We start from the raw sequence: 10,272 nt of genomic DNA, 5'->3' as shown, positions 1-10,272 counted from the left end.
TCACTACTGCTGACAAGCTTGAAGATAAACCTTTTGAACTTCTTCATCCTGCTGCTTTGGGGGTCTGTGGAAAGACATCATGTCAGAGAAGCCAGTCAGGTGAAATGGAAGGGAAATGTCTTTCCTCTGGAAAGAGCTGCCTGTGCCAAGGCCCTGAGGCAGGAGGGAGCTGGGCAAACTGGGGTGCCTGGAACCTCTCAGCCCTTAGGACCTGCTTGGGCATGGCCACATGGGCTTTGGCAAGGCTGAGGGTAGCTTCATTTGAGTCTGATGTGTTCACAGATGTCTTCAGTGTGGAGAGTAGTCTAGGAGGATGGGGGCAGGAGAGGCAGAGAGAGGAGCCAGCTGCCAGAGAGTCAGGCCAAAAGTCAGAACACGTCCCACATCCTTCCAGGAGCAGGTAACCGAGCAGCAAGCAAAAACGTGGATGTCAGATGGCCCAGGAGAGACCCCAAAGAAACCAAACCTGCCAGCCCCTTGATTTTAGACTCCCATTCAACTCCAAGAAAATCAATTTCTGCTGTTTATGCGCCATTGTCTATGATAACCACTATGAACTGAGACACTTCCCAACTGCCATATGCTACAGGCTTGGTGCCTGACATCCATTCTGGGTTCATTTGTATTTTGTCCCCTCTCCTACATGGACGAGGTTCTGAATGCAGCCATCACTCCACCTGTTCCCTGGGGTATCCCCAGACTCCAGGGCAGCTCTTCCTCCATAGAAAGTGCCCAATAAATGACAAAGTCTGAGACAAACATTTGTGGCACCGACTTCTGTTCCCTCTGCCTTCCTCTGGTGTGATCTTGGACTGCTCTCTCCCCTTCTCTAAGTCCAGTGTATGTTTTCTGTAAAGTAGTCCTGACCATGCTGCCAACGCCTGAGAGTTTATGAACCAAGGGGAGACAAACACAGTCAAATTGCACAGCTCCAAAATCAACAGATAGGGCCGTGCTGCCGTTCTCTCGACGGTTGCGTCCATTCCTTCATCCGTTCCCTCCACCAACGCATGCTGAACCGTTCTTCTGATGCCAGCTGCTGGCAACACTGAAAATGACTCTTCCTTCTAATCTAGTTACCCACCCACCCACAAGTCACTGAGGGAAACAAACCAGGGTTCAGCAGCGTGGGCCGTGTGCACACATAAGTAGGATCGGCTAACGCAGCTTCAGAGACAAGATGTTGAGAAGAACCAGTTCACCAGTCCAGAAGGAAAGGAATGGCATTCAGGCAAAGAGAATGGTGGGGACAAAATCCGGGGCAGGTTCTGGCTGACGCCCACGCCTCCACTTGACTAAATGATGGTGACTATGTGTTGTGACCCCGAGGTATTGGGCACCGGGGAGTTGTTTCCAGCTGAGGATGGGAATCCAGAGGCAGTGTGCTCCTATAATTACTCTGAAGCAGATTGGAGGGAAAACCCTGAAGACACTGAGGCCAGCGGTGTGTGGACTTGGGGCAGGAAGGATACTCAGCAAAGGACCTTGGAGGGCACAGAGGGTCAGGACAGGCCCCAGGTCAGGAGAAGAAGCAACCAGGCCAGGGAACATGCATGTCTTAGAACATGTCTCCCTCAAATGCCTTACTAAAGTCTGGATCTCCCTGCCAGGCAGAGCTGGGTTGGTAAGTGGGGTGCAGAGGCTGTGGGGTCAGGGTTGAGTCAGTCGGGACATGGTCATCATCATTCACAGAGATGTCAGAAGGAACATTCTGTCAACCAGAACCAGGCCAGGAAACCTGATCAGTCCAGTTTCCTCCTAGCCCACAGGCAAATGAAAACACATTTGTTTCCATGACATACTTGTGTTTGCAGGAGACAGCACAATTGTGGGTTTTTTTTTTTTTTTTCACAAAGGAGGCAAGAATAGAAAACTCCACCTGCCAAGACAGCCTTCCTCCCCCAGGCACAAAGGACAGAGGAAGCGCCTGTCCCCAGCTTACTGGTGCCTGAAATGCCAAGACTTGTTCCCCATATTCCAGACTTTGTCCTTTGTCAAAATGCAAACAACTTCCCAGAAGTCGTGTCTTGAAAACAGACTTAGTTTATTTAATTTTACAAATATTTACTGGGCCGTTTCTTTAAGCCAGGCAATGCCTAGCCTCTGGGAATAGAGAGACTGGTTGAGACTTGCCCAAAACCAACCTCTCAAGGGACCAGCGGGTTCTGTGTGGGTGGGTGACAGGTCACTGGTGCGGTAAGAAAGCCTGGCTACAATGGAAGGAAGGACTGGCGGGGGACCAGGCCATGGGAATCACGGCCGTGATTCGTTCATTTTATATCTGTGAAAGGTCAGGGTCGAAGTGTCATCTAAGGACAGGCTGAGAATTTCAGATAGGGGGTACGGCAAGGCAAAGGAATGCAGGCATGAACCACCGGGGAGGGGGTTGGTATCCCCACGCCACTTAGCAGGCAAGATAAGGAAGATGGGACCAAGAAGCAGGGAGTTCACATAAATGACCCACGGTGACATTGCCTGGTCCAGTTCAGTATCCCTGCCCCTCCATTTTACCTCTCCTTCCTTTTCAGATTTTCCCTGTGCCCACCGTCATCCCATAGACTGATGGCCCACCCTTAGCTCCAGATATGAATTCTGTTTGGGTAGGCAGTCAGTCTATCCAGTTCTGCAGTATGCAATGATTGGTTCAAGGAAAGACATGTAACTCTGTTCAAACCAGTGAAAGGTGAGGAAATGGTGGGGTGGGGGTTCTTAAAAAAAGAAAATTTCTAGTAGGAATTTGTTGTCTTGGTCTCCTTTGCTTAGACTGAGGATGTAGCCAGTTTGGGATCGAGGTAGCAAGTAGCTGAGGACAGAGAGGGGCGAGAAGAGACAGGCAGGGAGGTGCATGCTTGCAGTCCTGAAGGTGGGAGGAGCCAAACCAACCTTGGAGGTCCAGGCTAGTCTGGACCACATAGCAAGACACACAGAGACAGAGATGGTAATGAGGAAGATGTGGAGAAATATAATGGTGGTAATATAATGGTTAGTTTTTATCCATTTGACATGAGCTGGAGTCATCCGGAAGAAGGGAATCTCAGTTGAAGAGATGCTTCCACCGGATTGGTCCGTAGACATGTCTGTGGGGGCGTTTTCTTTGTCACTGATTGATGTGGAAGGGCCCAGTTCGCTGGAGATGGTGTCATTCCCAGCCAAGTCGTCCTGGGTATGTAAGGAAGCAGACTGAGCAAGTCAGGACATTCCTCCATGGGCTCTGCGTCAGGCCCTACCTCTGGGTTCCTGCCTCCAGGTGCTGCCCTGACTTCCCTACATGCATGAATGTTCACATGTGTGTTCAAGTGTAGTTCCTTCTACTCGAATGCCTGCGCTTGAGTGTTTGACTGCATGTGACCAACTCTGTGAGCTGTTATATATATTACATTAAAACAACTTGGCATCTCAGAATCAACACTATTTTCAAACCTAAGACAAATATTTAGCTCACATTTTATCCCACGTGGAAAATGCAGACATCCGGAGTTGTTTCATCTCTGCCCACAGCCCCGTGGTCCATGGCCACCCAGGTGGCATCTGCTAAGAATAGGAACTCTCGTAACCATGTGGTGGAGTCGCTGCCAAGCTTGGAGGAGGCTGTGAGGATTTTGAGGTCCCAGGGAGATGGAGAGCCCAAAGATCCATGGCCAGCCTTCTATGGCCGTGCTCCTTGCTTCTATTTCCTGTCCGACTCATCAGAACTAACAGGAAGCTCCCTTCACCCCTAATGTTTTTTCTTGCACTGATTTGCCCTGCCACCAGGCTTGCTAGGTTCTGGAAGCCTCCTAGGCCCAGACACAGACACAGGATGAGTCAACTATGAGGTTTGATCAGGGTTCAGCCACAGGTGGAGCTAAGCTAGAATCCAGATTCTAACTTTTTGGTTTGGGGGGCGGGGGACTGTGTGTGTGTGTGTGTGTGTGTGTGTGTGCTCATGCACATGCGTGTTGTAGTGTGTATGTATGTATGGGTGTGCTATGTGTGTACAGTGTAGTATGTGCATATGTGATATATATGATACGTGTAGTATAGGCTATGTATATATGGGATGGGGTAGGGTAGGTGAAATATAGTGTATGTGTATTGTGTGTGTGTGTAAGGGTATAGTATATGTGTGTGTATACACATGGTATATGTATGTGCACACGTGTATGTAGTAAATGCACCAGTGCCTGCATATGTAGAGGCCAAAAGTCTACTTCAGGCATCTTCTCTATTGCTCTCCATCTTTCTCCCCCGCCCCCTTCATGAGACAGGGTCTCACTATGTAGCCTTGGCTGGTCTGGAGTTCACTATGGAGACCGGGCTAGCCTTGAACACACAGAGATCCCCCTGCTTCTGTTTCCCAAGTGCTGAGATTAAAGGTGTGCACCATCACACCAGCCTCCATTTTTGGGGGGGGAAACCTGCTGACTACCTGGCTACCCCGGCTGGGGTTCGGGTGCATACTACCATACCCAGCTTTTTAAGTGGCTGCTGAGGATTTGAACTCAGATCTTCACACGTGTGCAGCGAACGCTTTCCCTACTGAGTCATCTACGTGGCCTGAGTCCAGGCTCTGCTTCTCATGCTGTGGAGCTGGGGTTGCTGTTTCGCCCGCTGTGCCTAGCGAGATCTTGAACGCAGATCCCAGTGAGCACACCAGGGTAGCTGCTCTACAATGGGGAGGTGCTCACTGTGATCCCCTTGTGAAGGATGACATCAACAGTCATGTTTCTTCCTGCTGTGACACTCGCCTTCAGCTGCTTATGTATTAATGGGCTCAGCCACTGTTCACACATGAACCTTTGTCCTCATGAGTAGAGTTGACATCCATTAAAGAAGAATTTCTGATACCATCAGAAATGTGAGGGTGTACGACCCGCCTCCTTCCCTGGTGTGTGTGATGTGGGTTTCCGTAGCCCTTCAGGCTTTCTCAGTGTGAACAGACTCCCCTGCACCCCCTCATGAGCGGCTCTCTTGTCTGCCTGTATCCAGCTAGCAGCGTGGGTTTCACAGCTCTTCCCTGAAGATCATGCCAACTTGACAACTGACAGCTCCTTCTTCTTGGGCCAATGCTCAAGCAACTCCACACTGGGAAGCTGTCCTGGGCCGGACATGGTGATGAAATCTTTACAAGATGATGGCTAAGGAAGAGGCTCCCCCAGTCTGCAGCTGTGAAAGGGTCTATATGACTGCAACATCTGCCCAGAGTGAATGGGGCCACAGCTGTCATCTCAGGCCCTTCTGATCCTACAGCCCACTGTGCCTGTTGCATTTGGCACTGCAGACTAGAAGCAATCCTTCTGCAGCGATGCCTTGTTCTCCTTCCCCCCTCCTCATCATTCTAGTCTTCTTCCCTATCCTCTTAGAAACCTCGCCTTCTCTTTCCCTTCACCAGCATATTGCCTACAGTTCAGCACCACCAAGATCATGTGGGCAGGCACCCTAAAATCCGATGTGCCCTGTCACTCACTGGGACTGTGAAGGGAACCTGGCTTCAGAGCATCCCACATAATAGGGACAAAGCCCAGGAGTCCCCAACTTGCTACACACCAGAGGGGTCTCCTGCAGCTCAAGCTGCTTGGCTGGGAAGTGGTGCCAAGATTTCTCCTCCTCTCTTTCTGGCAGGCTGATGTGGAACTCTGCCCCTGTCCTTGGTGTCTTCATCACCACAGAACTGTAAGTGACAGGAACTTGGTTTCCTCTAGACCTCACTTGGCTCCCATGGAATCTTGGGAAATGGGGCTCACTGTGAACCTTGAAAGGGAAAACTGAGATTACAAAACAAGTGAGGGACAGCACTAGACCCAGATCCCAGGATCCCTAATTCTCTAGCCAGTGTCTCTAACGAAATGGATAGAGCCTGGGACTAGATCCGTGATGTTGTTTGTTATTTGCTTCTTTTGATTTGGATTTATGTCTTGTTTTATTTCACAAAGGGATTTTCTCTGTGCCAAGACCGACCTAGAACTCCCTATGTATCCCAGGCTGGACACCCACTCCTGATCCTGCACCTTCCCCAAGTGCTGGGATTGCAAACCTGTACCACCACACATGGCTTGGATTTTTATGTCCCTTTGTTTGCTTTTATTTCCACATGAGCTTCATCCTTCCAGTTCCTCCGAAGACTAGGGAAGGAGCAGAGATACCTGCTTCAGGGTTCTGAGCCCTGGGCTGCCTCTGACCCAGCACGTATGAACTAGGAGGGTCGTCACTCATTTGCCACCGCTGGCCTCCAATCTTTCGTCTTAAGAGATGTTTCAGAAATCCAGGTTGATGCTAAAATGTGCCCAGAGTGTCCTGTGCCCCATAGGACTCAAAGTTAGAGGTGGCACATAGACTATGGAACTGTGGGGCCTGGCAGCCGCTATTCCACATATCAGAAAGACGTAATCCCTCACGCTGGCTGCAGGGCCCAGGGGCTGGGCAGAATGAATGCATCTACAGAACTCATCGGTCCCTGCAGCAACTAGCTGTTCACGTCAGAAGCCGCAGGTATCTGTTCTGAGCACTTCAGAGCAAGTCCCAGAGTCCACTGGGGTTGTCCCCCAAAGTAGGATCTGCTAGAAGGCAATGGTGCCTTATGTTGCATGATAACAGATTTTATTCCATACCATAACCTTTATTTAGCCCAAACTGGAATCTCCTGCAGAGGCCACTTGCCTGTGTAGGGATGATTCCTGGCAGGAGACATCCCGGGCCGGCAGCATCCCAAAGGACAGAGAGACAGTAAGGGCAGAGTTTCGAGGCTCCAGGCCAGGCAGGAGAGCAGTGATAGGCTTCCTGGTGGGGAAGGAAGGGCAGAGTTGAAGGGACCAGATTGCAAGACCTGTCTACCCAGCATGGGTGCCCAAGATGGGCAGGAGCTTTGTTAAGGCCCTGAGACAGCCATGCATCTGAGAGGAGGCATAGGAGCACGGTGAGGAACCAGGAGGCCAAGCCAGCACTACATGGCTTAATGAGTGGGCTACCAGGAGCATGGATTCCAAATCCTTCCGGGCCCCTCTCAGTCACCCTCCTAGTGGGCATTTAGCCACCAACTTGAGGCATTAACTCTTCCTGTCCTTGTACTGGCACCTACCACACAAACAAGCACATTCCCCAGTATCAGATAAAGAGGGGAAAGAAATGTGGGCATTTGGAGTAGGCAGCGTCGTCTGAACACTGGGCACTGTCCTTAACTGCAGGGTTCACAGCGTTGAGGAGACACAGGGTGGGACACAGGCAACATCAGCATGACATCTACAAAAGCTGATGTTTGAACTGGTGGGTGGCATGAGGAGTCCTTGTTGAGCAGACACAGTGCTAATCCAGAATGGTGTGGTGGGGGCAGGGTGGCAATGAAGGTTCTCCATAGGTCAAAGGGGTTCAAGAAAATAATTGCAATTAAAACTAAGTATGGGGGAGACTTGGGCCACTTTTATGCAGGAAGCATAAAGTATGGGGGAACTGACAAACTGGGGAGAGGGAGAGGAAGGATTAAAAAGAGAGTGGGAGAGAGAAAAGGTTCTGATAACAGGCACAGACTCCTGAAGAAGCAAAAGATAACTTATCGAGAGGATAGAGACAAATGGGTCTCAGCCGAGGAAGCAAAGCTATTGTCAGTGGTGGTAGCTGAGCTGTCTACTCCCGGGAGGCCATGTGTGCTGGAGAGGAGACAGCTCTCGAGCAAGTCAGGGTATCCAGTAGGAAGTGATGGCTGGGGTGGAGTGGGGCCTTAACAAGGGTGGAAGGTGAGGGGAGCCAGCAGCCTGCTGGAGGGTTGGGAGAACGGAGGGTGATGCTGGAGCCAGCTGGCCTTAGCTCCTGCCCCTGAGCGACACCGTCTGTACTCGCTGGGTGCAGTTCTCTCCCGCAACTTCTCGGCGGCTCAGAACAGAAGCCGAGCGGCAGATGGTTGCAGTGAGAGATGGTTGGGACTTAATGAGCGCTTTGGTTTGGCTATGGCATGACCATGTCCCCCCCCAAAGGCTTCATGCTCTGAAACTGAATCTCCGCTGGAAGGAGTGAAGAGGCTGGAAACTATCCAACTCTAGAGTTTAGCCATGGCCCTTTGCGGGGTGTGACAGAGATTAAACGCGGCCATCAGAGTAAAGCCCCAGGATTGGATCCTGGTGGCTCTCTAAGGCTGAAAGCTGGCTGGGCAGGCCTATCGCCCCAGCACTTGAGAGGTGGAAGCAGAAGGATCAGGAGTTAAAGATCATCCTCAGCTATACAGCTAGTTCAAGGCCAGCCTGGACTATTGGAGACCCTGACTCAAAAAGGGGAAAAGGAAGAGATTAAGGGGGCAGCGGAGGAGGGAGAAGAAAAAGAGGAGGAGAAAAGAGTCAAAGAGACAGTGGACACCCAATTCCTTGTCTCTTGCTATGTGAGGCCCTGCTGTGGTGATTAATCTCTGTTGTTACCTAGGAGACAAATCTCTGGGCACACCTGTGAGGGATTATCTAGATCAAGGTTGGCCTCTGGGCATACCTGGGGGTGGGGGTGGGAGTATCTCAACTCAGTTCGTTGAAGTGGGAAGATCCACCTGCTGTGGGTGGCGCCATTCCCTTGGCTGTGATCCTAGACTGTTTGTATACACCAGAGGATGTGAGCTGAGCCCATCCATTCATCGCTCAGAACTCTGCCTCAAACTGTGACCTTGAGCTGTCACCTTGAACTGTGATGCAAAAGAAAGCATCTCTTACTTAACTTCCTCTTTCGTTGAGATGTGACCTCACTATGTGTATCCCTGGCTGGCCCTGGAATTGTTGGTGTAGACCAGGTAGACGTTGAACTCAGAGTTCAGCTGCTGAGGTGAAAAGCCAGCAATACACGTCCAGCTCTTAAAGTGGTTTGTGTCAGGAAATTTTTTCAGGGCAACAGTAAATAAGGCATCTGGGCCGCCTAAGGCCTCAGGCAACAAGAAAGCTATGGCTGCTTGGGACTTCCAGAAGCGGGAGCCAAAATGAACCTCTTTCCCTTCGCTTCCTGTGTGGTGTTGTGTTGTATCATCAGCGATGGAAAAGAAAGGAAACAACACCAACAACAAAGCAAGATGGTTAGAGAATGCCTACCACCTACAGGAGTGCTGTTCCTAGTCTTCCTGCACAGGGTTAAAAAGGAGTTGGGGGACCTGGACTCTAAGCTAGCTCCATGACCGAGCAAGTGGCTTCTTCTTTGGGGACGATATTTGAAGTTTTCTCTCCTTAGTGCTGCTGACACCAGGCCATCTAAGTCCTTGTGGTATTGGATACTGAGTGGCTTCCCGGGTCTCCCACCTCTAACCATTAGATGCAGTACGCATGGGCACTGGCGTCATCACTGGCTCCATCTCGTTCCAGACCACTCTGCTTCTTGCTACTCCTGCCACATGAGGAGATATGCAGGATACTCCATGGAGTACCTTCCTAGACAGCAGCAGCACCCCTACATCCAGCGTCCAGGGCAAGATGGATAGGGGCCTCAACTCACTTCCATGCACCCTTACTCTGACAGCTTCCTGTCCTCCCAGCCCTGATGTGCGGAGAGCCTTCTCAATAGCCCAAGTGGCTTCCCTGAGTTGCAGCCACAGGACCCACAGGCAGCTTGCAATCTCATCATTGCCTCAGGAGGCAGTACTGTGCCCATGAACCTTGGCCTATTGAACCGTCCCTAGCCTATGCTCACCTCTAGCCAACCGGCTACAGTGGTCTGGATCCCCTCCATGGGCAAGTCTTAGCCCTTGAATATTCTTTGAATATTTTTTGAATATTATTTGAATATTATTTGAATATTCCTTGAATATTTCAGTGGTACTCTTTTTTTTTTTTTTTTTTTGGTTTTTCGAGACAGGGTTTCCCTGTAGTTTCTAGAGCCTGTCCTGGAACTAGCTCTTGTAGACCAGGCTGGCCTCGAACTCAGAGATCCGCCTGCCTCTGCCTCCCGAGTGCTGGGATTAAAGGCGTGCGCCACCACCGCCCGGCTCAGTGGTACTCTTTAGAGTTGTCTTTATTCCCCTGCAGTAGAACACAGCAAAAGAGCCATCATCTTCATCAGATCACAGAAGGAAGTAGTAGGGAGTCCTAGACTCCCCTGAGAGGCTAGCCACACTTCTTAGCCATTCGTACATAATTCTGCACTATTTGCACACGGTCTGGGTCTTGGGAAGTGTCAAAGTGCATAGGCGTAGAGAGCTTCCCTGAGGAGGGCTCTGTTTGTGAACCTATAGCAGTGGCTCTCAACCCGTGGGTGGTGACCCCTTTGGTAAGCCCCTATCTCCAAAAATATTTACATTATGATTCCTAACTGCAGCAAAGTTACAGTTATGAAGTAGCAATG

Source organism: Arvicola amphibius, chromosome 6 (assembly GCF_903992535.2).
Source record: "Arvicola amphibius chromosome 6, mArvAmp1.2, whole genome shotgun sequence".
In the NCBI taxonomy this organism is placed as follows: domain Eukaryota; kingdom Metazoa; phylum Chordata; class Mammalia; order Rodentia; family Cricetidae; genus Arvicola; species Arvicola amphibius.
This window is presented reverse-complemented; position numbering follows the sequence as displayed.